Consider the following 10,674-nt stretch of genomic DNA (forward strand, 5'->3'; position numbering starts at 1 on the left):
TCCTCATGGGTGCCGTAGCTCGAACATCCTTACACAGACACAGACACAGACACAGACACAGACACACACACACACACACACACACACACACACACACACACACACACAGACACGCTAAACGCATCCCTGCCATCACCCCCTGCGTGCACATAGCAAATGAGCACATCTTTGTTTTATAGTGTGATAAAATGTTTGGTTCTCAAATTTTCTGTCTGAGGTGGCTGGAGAGATGGCCGCTCACACAGAGGAGCCACATTCGATTCTCAGGGCCCATGTGGCTGCTCACAGCTGCCTCTCACTCAGTTCCAGGAGATCCAGTGCCCTCTTCTGACTTCTACTGGGACCAGGCACACTGGGGTGAACAGACATGGCGGACAAAACATTCATACAATAAAAATAAGCAAGGATATTTTAAAAAATACTATTTGACACAGAGGGACACAACTAGTCAAATTGCAGGGAAAAAATGATGTGGAATGTTCCTAAAATAGAATGTCTATATAACCCCCTTCCTGCACAGTTTAGGGCACATGAAGACAAGGAGGTGGGACGATGGCTGGAGAGGTGGCTCAGTGGCTAAGAGCACTGACTGCTCTTCCAGAGGTCCTAAGTTCAAATCCCAGCAACCACATGGTGGCTTATAACCATCTGTAATGGGATCTGACACTCTTCTGGTGTCTGAAGACAGTGAGTGTACTAATATAAATAAAATAAATCTTGTTAAAAAAAAAAAAAAGAGCCAGAGGTCTGGGAGGACTTGTATGAAACAGTGTCTCCTGGACGTGACAGGGTTCCTGCACTTCCTGATCTCATACCAGAGGCTGTTGGAATAAGAGCTACACAAGATCAAGCCAGTCAACATTCCATCTCACCAGGCCCCAGCCCTAGCTGTGAGCTATCAGCCATTGAAGGCTGCTGGGAAAGCGAGAGAGTCAGTTTCCCTCAGGCGTGTGACCATACTCTAGTGTTTAGTTCTATACCTGTGCACATAAGAACAGCACCAGCTGGACTCCATGGTTGTAAAGAGGGAGGAGAAAGAGGAGGACAAGAAGAAATAATAAGGAAGTTGGGGGCTGGAGAGATGACTCAGCAGCTAAGAGTATAGACTGCACTTCCAGAGGTCCTGAGTTCAATTCTCAGCAACCACATGGTGGCTCACAACCATCTGTAATGGGATCCGATGCCCTCTTCTGGTGTGTCTGAAGACAGCAACAGTGTGTTCACATACATGAAATAAATAACTAAATCTTAAAAAAAATTGAAGTTGTGAGGGTGATGCGGGACAATCTGGGAGGAGTCAGACTACATTATACACATATATGAAATCCTCAAAGAATATATAAGTAAAACAAACACAAACAGATCTGTGAGATAAACAGATAAAGGCACGGTGCAAGCCTGAAACGTGAATTCAATACCGGGAACCACTGTAGATGTAGGAGAGAGCCGATTCTACAAAGTTGTCCTCTGACATCCACATACATTCTATTTAAGTCTGCACATACATCATGCGTGCGTGCGTACACACACACAGACACACACACACACACACACACACACAGTAATCACTGCTTAAGTTGCTAACTTGGGTTGCATAAAGAAAACAATTTGGGTTGGGATTAGGATTTAATTTCCAAAAACTCCTGAACTAATGCTAAACATACTTCTGCTTGCAAATCAGCATTCTTTTTTAAAAAAAATTATTTATTTTGTGTATGTGAGTACACTGTTGCTATCTTCAGACACAGCAGAAGGGGGCATCAGATCCAATCACAGATGGTTGGGAGCCACCCTGTGTTTGCTGGGAATTGAACTCAGGACCTCTGGAAGAACAGTCAGTGCTCTTAACTGCTGAGCCATCTCTCCAGCCCCCTGGTTTTGTCTAAACCTGTAGAGGCTTGCCCCAGGAAAAGGGGATACCTGGGGGTAAACACCCTTTCAGAAGAGAAATGGGAGGATAGGGTGAAGAACTCTGGGAGGAGGGGCGGGGGGGCAGCGTGTAAATAAATAAAATAATTAATTAAAAAATAGAATAAAATAATTTAAAAATTGAAACAAAAGAGGGAGAAATTACAACACATAAAAATGAAATTCAGAAAATCATAAGGATGAGAAGAAATGGATGAATCCCTAGATCCAGGCAACATGCTAAATTAAACCACAGACCACACAAATCAGCTGTCTACCAGTCAGGCAGGAAATGTTGAAGTGTGTTTACAGCCCACTGGCATTTTGAGAGATCTTGATCTTGTTCTATTTTTTCCACAGTACCCTTCGGGGAGTAATTAACCTGCAGTCCGTTGACTACAGACACCTAGGGCTCCTTAAGGCGCCTAGGCACTCACAGGACAACCATCTCATAACAAATTCCATCTACTCCCTGATAGGACAGCTCTAAGCATGTTTTTGGTTTTGAAAAAGCTGTGTAAGTAGAGGGAAAATGAGGATCATTGAATAAACTGAGCACTGGAGAACACTTCCCAGCAACCCTAAGGCATACTTTGCCTCCTGCAAGCCGGCGTATTATCTTTAGGACAAAGCGGTCAGATTGCCCCCAGGTCTACACCTAGGAAGCATGTAATGGACCTGGGTGGTGGTGGTGCGCTTCTTTAATCCCAGCACTAGGGAAGCAGAAGCAAGTGAGATAAGATGAGTTTCTGAGTTTGAAGCCAGCCTGGTCTGTAGAGTGAGTTTAAAGGCAGCCAGGGCTACAAAGAGAAATTCTGCTTCAGAAAATTAAAAAGAAAGAGAAAAAAAAGTGAAGAACATATCCTTTCAGCATATATAAAAATGTATGCATACATGATTATACACACATATATTCATATGTTTACATATGGGTTTATGTTTAAAAAAATTCTTGTGGGGTGGTGGTGCATGTCCCTGCCTCTCCAGTGCTAGGTTTAAAAACATTCACCACCACAGTCAGCTTCCTGAGATATCTTTTTTTTTTCTTTTTTTTTTTTTTTTTTTTCGAGCTGGGGACCGAACCTCAGGGCCTTGCGCTTGCTAGGCAAGCGCTCTACCACTGAGCTAAATCCCCAACCCCGAGATATCTTTAAAGTAAAGAAGGAAACATGGAATCTTAGGTTTCATAATTTTGTGCTTTTCTTAGACAACTGGATTCTGGTTTGGCCGACTCCAGATCTGGCCTGAGGTGCTTGGGTTGAAACCGTAAGCTAAACCAGCTTGAACTGTCTGGGAGGGTGTCCCTATGATGACTTGTTTCGAATAGAATTTAGAGAAATCCTTTCTTCTCTCAAAAAGAGAAACAATTATCTTTTATGAGTCTTTTTTGGTGGTAATGATGGGAGGAAATAAACAAGCTTTAAAATCAAATGAGACTGGGCTTCTCTCGGGGACAAGAAGTATCATGCTTTTATGCTCACGTGTGGGATGAGGCAACGGGGTTTCGAGTTGTGAATTTATCAGTACTTAAAAGCAAGGCGTTTGTTGTTATTGTTGTTTAGGAGCTAAAAGAACATTCCAAGAAGTAATAGGAAAGTGAGTTTTGCTTTCTTGAGTTCCTCCTCTAAAGCAAATATCACTTAATTTGATGATTTTTCTCTCTCTCCTTTTTGGAGAGGTATCGTCAGCCACGTACAAAGGACAGCCAAGAATATGGCCAACTGTGCAGACCAAAGAGCTCAGAACTGTTAGCACTTGGACAATATGGTTTTTAGAGGCATATACTTCTCTAATGCACCAAGTCTAAGAAAAACTGAGCGAGCTCAGAACATCTAATTTTGCGCACACCAAACAATGTTTAGGAATAAATTTTCCATAGAAAGCAGAGAGACTTGGAAATAAGTCTTGGGCTGGAGACTCAATAGAAAAGTCAGGAAAAGCAAGAGGATTCTTTTCTAAGCTAGCTGCATTTCCTCAATGTAACTGACCTGCAATTTGAGCTAGGGTTTCAGAGATCTGAATTGCCTGCAATTGGAAGGTAACAAATGAAACTTAGTTATGTCAATTCTGAACATATGTCACCATGATCACACATATGGAACTCAGGGCTAACATCTACTCAGATTACAAAAATATGCCTTTTATTTTTGGGGGACAGGGTATCTCTATGTAGCTCTAGCTGTCTTGGAACTCTTTATGTAGAGCAGGCTGGCCTCAAACTTAAAGAGATCCTCCTGCATCTGCCTACCAAGTGTGTACCACTGTGACAGCTATTCCTGGTTGTCAATGTGACTACATCTGGACGAACACATACAGAAATGGAGGACACAACTGTGATCAGATCTTGAGGCTGGAAGACACAGGCTCTGACCTGAATCTTGACATGAGATGACACACAATTTTGATCCAGATATTGAGGCATAATGACCATGAAATGTTTAGGCCCAGGCAAGGTAGACAATCCCAAGAGACAGAGGCAAGCAGATTTCTTGAGTTCAAGCCAGCGGGGGACAGAGAAAGTTCCAAATCCATGCATGGTGGTACACACCTTTAATCTGAGCTATCCCTTCGGCTGGAGCCCTACATAAGGACAATGAAAGAGAGAAGGCCTTCTTCTTCACCTGCTTGCACTTGCCAGCACAGATGTTGGAACCTACTTTTTCAGGATTCCAGCTTATACCAAAGACCAGCTGAAACCCCAGCCTCGTGGGACTGAGCAATCAGTAGATTCTTGGACTTCCAGTGCACAGCTGCCCATTGTTGGGTTAGCTGGACTGCAGACTTCGAGTCTTTCTAATAATTTCCTTTACTATATGGAGACATTTCGTAAGTTCTGTGACTCTAGAGAACCCTGACGAATACAGCCACCATGCAGGCTTTCAGAGTATAGATAGATGACCACTGCTGCTGTTCAGTCATAGACATTCCCGTTGTTCGGGATCCATTCTGATTTATCAACGCTATGCTGTACTAGTTAGTGAATATGTTGAATAGCATCCTGATATAATTCAAATACTTAGTCCATTCTGATTTATCAACACTATGCTGTACTAGTTAGTGAATATGTTGAATAGCATCCTGATATAATTCAAATACTTATCACAAAATCAAAATTATTAATTAAAAACATTTTTTGAGATAGGGTTTCCCTGTTGTAGCTTTGGCTGTCCTGGAACTCATTCAGTAGACCAGGCTGCCCTTAAACTCAGAGATGTGCCTGCCCCTGCCTCCCGAGTGCTGGGGGTCAAAGGCACGCACCACCACTGCAGCTTTCAAACTATTTCTTATTTTATTCTCTTTCAGGGTTTTGCCATGTAGCTTAGGCTGGTCTTGAACTCACAGCCCTAACCTTGTGAGTACTGAGATTGTAGACATGTACCACCATTTCCAGTTCAAAATATATTGTTTCTCATAATTACATTCTTCTTACTGCACTTGGTTTGACACATCTTCATTCTAAGATAAGGCTGACCTATGACACATTTACAAGCAGGGTCCCTCCTTAGTACTAAATTATACATCTTTTTAAAGACATACATGATGGATGGTAAAATGATTCAGTGAGCAGGGCACATGGCTGCCAAGCCTGGTCACCTGAGTCCAACCCTCACATGGCAGAAATAGAGACAGACTCCTGAAAGCTGTCCTCTGACCTTTAGGAGTGGAAGAACAACTTAAACTTTCCTCTTAGTTGTTTTGCAGCTCTGTGTGTTACCAACTGTTGTGGGTTTTTTCTTCAGCTAATGTGTGAGTCAAATGTGAACATTCTAACCCAGGTTGAATGGAATAATAGTTCCAGTGGAACTTCTGAAACAATGCCGTACAGAAATTGTTAAGAGCTAGCACACCTCAAGACATCCAAGGCAACCATTATAGTGAGTACTTTTCTTTTTGTCGTTGGTTTTAACGGTTCTTGGTTTTTTGTTATTTTTACATGTTATTTTTAATCACGTGCTCTCCATGTGGATGTGTACACATGAATACAGGGGCCCAAGGAGGCCAGGGGCATCAGACACCCTGGAGCTGAACTTGGGAATGATTTTGAACCACCTGATGTGGGTGCTGGGAATCGAACTTGGGCCCTTTGGAAGAGCAACAGATACTCTTAAATGCCATATCACCTCTCTACCCTGTTTCTTTCTCTCTCTGTGTTGTTGTTGTTTATTTGTTTGTCTTGTTTTGAAATAAAATCTCTTGTAACCCAAGCTGGCTTCTAACTTACGCTGGTCTTGATCTCACTATGAAACTAAACTAAAGTTTCTTTTGTTTCTCTCTCTCTCTCTCTCTCTCTCTCTCTCTCTCTCTCTCTCTCTCTCTCACACACACACACACACACACACACACACCCATCTTTATCTATCTATCTATCTATCTATCTATCTATCTATCATCTATCTATCTATCTATCTATCTATCTATCTATCTATCCTTCTGTCTGTCTGTCTGTCTGCCTGCCTAATCTATCTTGGAGACAGGGTTTCTCTTCGTAGCCTTGGCTGTCCTGAAGCTTGCTCTGTAGACCAAGCTGTCTCTAACTCACAGAGATCTGCCTGCCTCTGCCTCCTGAGTGCTAGGACTAAAGGTGTGCACCACCACTGCCTTGCACTTTTGGTCCCTTGATCTTCCTGCTTCCTCCTCTCATGTCTTCGTCATAGGCATGCACCACTACACTATGAGCTACTATGAATCAAACCCAGAGCTTCATGCATGAAAATCATTTATATTTTTGATACACTTTATACTTATAGTGTTAATGTAATTTTATATAATATATTTAGTGTCTGTGTATTTTAACTATGACCAGGTATTTTAACTATGTGAGGCCAGGTGTAGAATTCTCCATTTGGGGTGTCATGTTGCTATGCAGAAAGTTTCAAGTTTGGCACTTTGGTTTTCTTTTAGATTTGTTTTATTTTGGGCTGGAGAGATGGCTCAGTGGTTAAGAGCACTGGCTGCTCTTCCAGAGGTCCTGAGTTCAATTCCCAGCAACCACATGGTGGCTCACAACCATCTGTATTGGGATCCAATGCACTCATCTGGTGTGTCTGAGGACAGCTGCAGTGTACTTATATTAGTAAAAATAAACAAATCTCTAAAAAAGATTTGTTTTATTTTTCTTTACATGTATGTATGTATGCACACATGTGTGTAGGTGCCCTTTTGGGAGTCAGAGGAGGGCACCAGGCCGTTGTGAACAACCCATGGGTGCTGGGAACCAAACTTGGGTCCTCTGCAAGAGCAGTGAATGCCCTTACTTGCTGAGCCATCTCTCCTGCCTTAGGTTTGGAGTTTGGGTCAGGAGTGTTCAGCCTGCACTGTCTGTGCTGAGGCCTTTCACTTGTACACTGTCAGCTAAGGTGCCTGGCTTATATGAACTCTAAATTCAAAGACAGCTGGTGTCTTGATACCATCACTGTGACGCTCAGAAGTACCTTAAATTGAACATGGCCCCAAGTCTTCCGTCCTCACAGACCTCTCTGATTTTACACTCAAAGGCAGTTCTAAGCTCCAGAGAAGGGGGAACACTTGGTATCTTCCTTGACTCTCTTTCTGTCAACTGTCCTACTGTCTTAGTTACAGACACCATAACCAAGTCTAGTGCTATAAAGGACAACGTTTAATTGGGGCTGACTTAGGTTCAGAGGTTCAGTCCATTATCATCAAGGTAGGAGCATGGCAGCATCCAGACAGGCATGGTGCAGGCAGAGCCGAGAGTTCTACATCCTCATCTGAAGGCTGATTCCTGCCACCCTCCTTACCATCTTTGCTACTGGTGTTCTGGTCCAAGGAGCCATCATCTCTTGACTGAATTATTGCAATTCTCTTAACTGGTCGTTCCAGTCAGCTTTCTGTCAGTGTGACAAATATCCGAGATATTTGTCAAAAGGGAGGAAGTTTCTATTTGTGTCTCAGCTAGTTCCATGTCACTTGACACAAGTTAGAGTCATCTAAGAGAAAGGGACCTCCATTGTGAAAATGCCTCCATAAGACTAGGCTGTAGGCGAGCCTGTAGAGTATTTTCTCAATTAGTGACTGATGGTCATGGTGCACCCCTGGGCTGGTCCAACAAGCAGCACTCCTTTCTGGCTTCTGCGTCAGCTCCTCCCTTCAGGTTCTTGCCCTGTTGACCTTCCACCCTGACTTCCTTTGATGATGAAGAGTGATGTGGAAGCAGAAGGAAAACAAACCCTTTCTTCCCCAAGCTGTTTTTTCGGTCATGGTGTTTATGACGGCGTCAGGAACCTTAACTGACACTTGGACTCAGTTTCAGAGATTCCGGAGCATGGTTGCCCGGCCAGTTGCTTCAGGACCAGAGAAGGTGAGTGCCATGGAGGTAATCTCACAGCAGGAGCACGTGTTGGGGCGAAGCTACTCCTTCGTGGCAACCAGGAAGTGAAGAAGAGAGCTTAGAGGGCTAGTTAGATGGCTCAGTGCGTAATACAAGGGTTATTGCCGACATGACGGATGAACTAACCTTGATTCCTGTGGTCCACATGGCGGAAGGAGAGAACTGACTCCCGCAAGTTGTCCTCAGACCGTCATACAAGCATGAACTTAGAAATGAGAGGAGATAGATAGATAGATAGATAGATAGATAGATAGATAGATAGATAGATAGATAGATAGATCGGGAGGGATGGGGGGGGAGAGGGAGAGGGAGAGAAGGGAGAAACGGAGACACAGAGAGAGGATCCAAAGCCCCATTATACCCCTCAAGGACACACACCCAGTGACTTAACTTCCTCCCCCCAGACTTCCATCACCTCCCAACAGTGCAATCAGGTGAGACCAAGCTTTCAACAGAGGAGCTTTTGGGGGGATCGTATGATATAGTGTGCAAGCTCGTGACACAATCAGTAAGGCGGCTCCTCAGCAGGCTAAACGTAGAACTACCATACGATCCGGCGGTGGCTCTACTGGGAACATGGCTAGAGGATCTGAGTCAGCATATCAGAGCAATGCGCGCCACACAGCTATACAGCAGTGCTAATCAGGACACCGAGCTACAGAATCAACTTAGGCTTCCACCATTGGACACACAGATAAAGAATACGATACATATACACACAACCGTTTCCTTCAGCCATGAAGAAAAGGTAAGGTATGGAAAACAGGAAAACGGGGCTGTTTTTTCTATGTGCTCTTCCAGAGGTCCTGAGTTCCCCAGTTATTATATCTATTGAACTCTGGAGGTCATCAAGACAGTAAGTGAAGTTATATATAATAAATAAATACATAAAAAAAAAAATAAGCAGGGATCTCAAAAAAAAAAAAAGAAAGAAAACAGGAAAACATGTTTTTCATAAGGCCTTCCTAGTTATATGATCACACTCTTAAGTGAGCCACAAAGATAAGCAGTGAAGGCACAAGGGGACTGGGGACTTTGGGAAAAGGAATGTGTCTAACAGGAGTGCTTGGGAAACATGTAATAAGGGGTAAATATAGTCAAAGCATTTGGCATACTTGAACAAAATTGCCATAATAAAAATCATTGCCTTTGAGTAAAAAATAAAAAAAAATTATTTAAATTTTTCCAGTTGACCTTATTAATTAATTAATTAATTTACTTCATTTACTTTTTTTTGGGTTGGGGAGGAAACAGGGTTTCCCATGTATCCTTGACGTCTAGAACTCACTGTGTAGACCAGGCTGGCCTCCAACTCAGGGATCCCCCTGCCTCCACCCCCCGAGTAGTGGGATTAAAGATGTGCACCGCCGGGTTGGGGATTTAGCTCAGGGGTAGGGCGCTTGCCTAGGAAGCGAAAGGCCCTGGGTTCGATCCCCAGCTCCGAAAAAAAAAAAAAAAAAAAAAGATTTGCACCGCCACTACCTGGCCCATTTTTGTTTATTTTCTATGTATGTATGTATGTATGTATGTATGTATGTATGTATGCAATATGTATGTGTATATGTATGTAAAATGTGTGTATGTATAGTGTATGGGTTTTTCACTGCATGGATGTTTGTGCATCATGTGCACGAGTGCATGCCAGTGCCTGGAAGGCATTGGGTACCCCTGGAACTGGAATTACAGAAGATTGAGTGCTAGGAATTGAACCAGAATCTTCTGCAAGAACAACGAATGCTCTAACCACTGGGCCATCTTTCTATCTCATCCTTACTTTTATTGTATAAACTTCATATTTTAAAAAAATTGCCCTGAGTTCAATTCCCAGCAACCACATGGTGGCTCACAACCATCTGTAATGGGATCTGATGCCCTCTTCTGGTGTGTCTGAAAACAGCGACAGTGTACTCATATACTTAAAATAAATAAATTCTTTTTTAAAAATTGCAAATAAAAACATCACTTTGAAATTAACCAGACCCAAAGTCTATATAACTCTAATAATATTTTTTTTAAAACTGGGTGGGATTAGAAGATGTAGAGGCTGGGAAGGTGGCTCAGTTGGTAAAGTGCTTGAAGCATAACCATGAGGACCTGAGGCTGATGTCCCCATGTACAAAGCTGGGTAGAGCAGTAATTGCCTGTAATCCCAGGAGGAGATGGGGAACCTGGAGGAACCCCCTGACGCATTAGTTTTCTCCAGGTACTGTGAGAGACACTGTGTCAAAACTAAGGTGGAGCACTCAGGTGGCAGGCAGAGCACACGGGTGGCAGGTGGAGTACTCAGGTGGTAGGTGGAGCACTCAGGTGGCAGGTGGAGCACTCAGGTGGCAGGCGGAGCACTCAGGTGGCAGGTGTAGCACTCAGGTGGCAGGCGGGGCACTCAGGTAGCAGGTGGGGCACTCGGGTGGCAGGCG

This window comes from Rattus rattus, chromosome 17 (assembly GCF_011064425.1).
Source record: "Rattus rattus isolate New Zealand chromosome 17, Rrattus_CSIRO_v1, whole genome shotgun sequence".
NCBI lineage: Eukaryota > Metazoa > Chordata > Mammalia > Rodentia > Muridae > Rattus > Rattus rattus.